Source organism: Phoenix dactylifera, chromosome 15 (assembly GCF_051530095.1).
Source record: "Phoenix dactylifera cultivar Ajwa chromosome 15, Ajwa_hap1_PhDact_Kaust_v1.1, whole genome shotgun sequence".
In the NCBI taxonomy this organism is placed as follows: domain Eukaryota; kingdom Viridiplantae; phylum Streptophyta; class Magnoliopsida; order Arecales; family Arecaceae; genus Phoenix; species Phoenix dactylifera.
In genome coordinates, this window is record NC_143204.1 from 11,309,983 (window position 1) to 11,312,031 (window position 2,049).

General features: G+C 48.5%; 1 long non-coding RNA gene across 1 annotated transcript; it reads left to right on the plus strand.

Annotated features, from left to right (window-relative positions):
• The first annotated feature begins 263 nt into the window (after positions 1-263).
• Positions 264-1,022, plus strand: LOC149751225 (uncharacterized). Its single transcript, XR_016398569.1, has 2 exons — positions 264-485; positions 603-1,022. It is a non-coding gene; the product is annotated as an uncharacterized LOC149751225 (long non-coding RNA).
• The last annotated feature ends 1,027 nt before the right edge of the window (positions 1,023-2,049 follow it).

Here is a 2,049-nt window from a genome sequence, read left to right on the forward strand (position 1 = left end):
CGATGTGAATCACTTTGGCCACTACGAGTATTTCACTACAGCAAATGAAAGTTTTGCCGACTGACTTTTTCCGACGCTAGGGGAAAGCGTCGGTAAAGGTTGGCTCAGCGCCAACCTTTTCCGACGCTTTGGGTTAGCGTTGGAAAAGCGAAACAAACAACGATGCTCTAAAGCGTCGTTATAAGCTTGAGAAACAACGACGCTTATAAGCGTCGTTAGAAAACTTAAAACCCACCCCCTCGCTCGATCGGCCCCCTCTCCTCATTTCGTATCTGCGAGCCCTAGATCGGCCCCCTCTCCTCATTTCCTATCTGCGAGCGCGCCGACTTTCCCGCTGCCGTCGACCTCTCCTTCTGAGGTAAGCCACCTCCTTCTCCTCCTCCTCCTCCTCCTCCACCTCAAACTAATCTCACCTCCATCCCTAGCCCCGATCGGCGATCGAAGACTCCGCTACTCCGCCGCCGTCGACCTTGCCGTCGTCTGAGGTAAGCCTCCTACTCCTCCTTCTCTTCCTTCTCCTCCTCCTCCTCCTCTTTGTTTTCTTCTTGTCTTTAACTCTCTTCCGGCCCTGTCTCCTCATCCTCTGCCGGTCGATGCCCTAGCTGTGCGCCGACAGCTCATCTCCATCCCGAGCGAGCCCTAGCTACTCCGTCGTCGTCGACATCGCCGTCGTCTGAGGTAAGTGATCCTCATACTCTCCGTCTTGATCCTCATACATATTTTCCTGTTATTGGGGTTAGGCAAAACAATGAACAATGGAAGAGAGAGCGCTAAGCAGTAGATGAGAAAGCAAAGGGATTTTGGATGGTAGACTAGTAGTATTTCTAGACCAGAGCACTTTCTATGGCTATCCGTGGCTGCCATATGTCATGGGTCATTCTTTTGATGGGGATTTTAACCTGTTATGCTCTTGAAGGGCTACTTTATGTTATTTGCATTTAAGTTTCATCTTGTTTTATGATTGCTATTCTATAAATGATGGTCGCCTCTTTAAATAATGAATTTGATTCTCTAATTTGTGATATTAAGAGTTGGTGGGTAGTCGTCGTTTCTTTAAGGTTACAAATATTAAAATGACTTGTTAAAATATTGTTTTTGTTGTCGGCACCCCACGCCGGAACCCACTCACACCAGCGCCGCCACCGACGTCGGACAAGCAAGAGAGATACAAACGGATAAGCACTCTCTCGCTCCCTCGACTCCGGACTCAAGGATCACCTCTTCGCTCCGCCTACGAAGGGCAAAAGATTACCCCGTGGTATCAGTAGGGTAAAACACTTGAGCACCGCAACGGATTATCAAAGATCAAAGGAAGAAGAAGAAAGAAAATAGCAAAGCAAACACAAAGATGTAACGAGGTTCGGCTACAAATAGCCTACGTCCTCCACCGCTCCAAATCTCAATAAGGATGAACTGATTACAGAGATAGCACACACCCGAACGATCACAAGCGATCGATCTACAAGAGATTCACACAAAATTCCCTTTGCACAAGAAGTAGGATCCCAATCCTCTTCTTCTCTAGAACCCTAGCCTCACAAACAAGAGTATCTCTCAAATATACGGCCAATCGCTATAACCCTAGGGCTCTCATGAGTCCTATATATAGTCTCAAGACCTTCAGATGATCATAGCCGTCGAAACGCCAACAAAACACCAAAAGAAAACTCATCCGTATGATTTCCGCGAGCTCGAGTCGACTCGGCTTTAGTTCGAGTCGACTCGGGCACGTCTGGACAACTTCCAGTATGACTGGCACGATCTCGAGTCGACTCCACTGTATCTCGAGTCGACTCGACGATGCTCCGAGTCGACTCGACTGTAGTTCGAGTCGACTCTGACAGTCCAGACAGAAACATGGTTTTTGCGGCTTTCTCCTCTCGGGTCGACTCGACAGACCTCGAGTCGACTCGACTGTTCCCGAGTCGACTCGACTGTAACTCGAGTCGACTCCGACAGTCCACCAGACGGAACTATTCAGAATTGATTCTCCTTCAATTCTCTTCATCACTAAAGGTCTCCACATACCCCAACAATCTCCCACTTGGA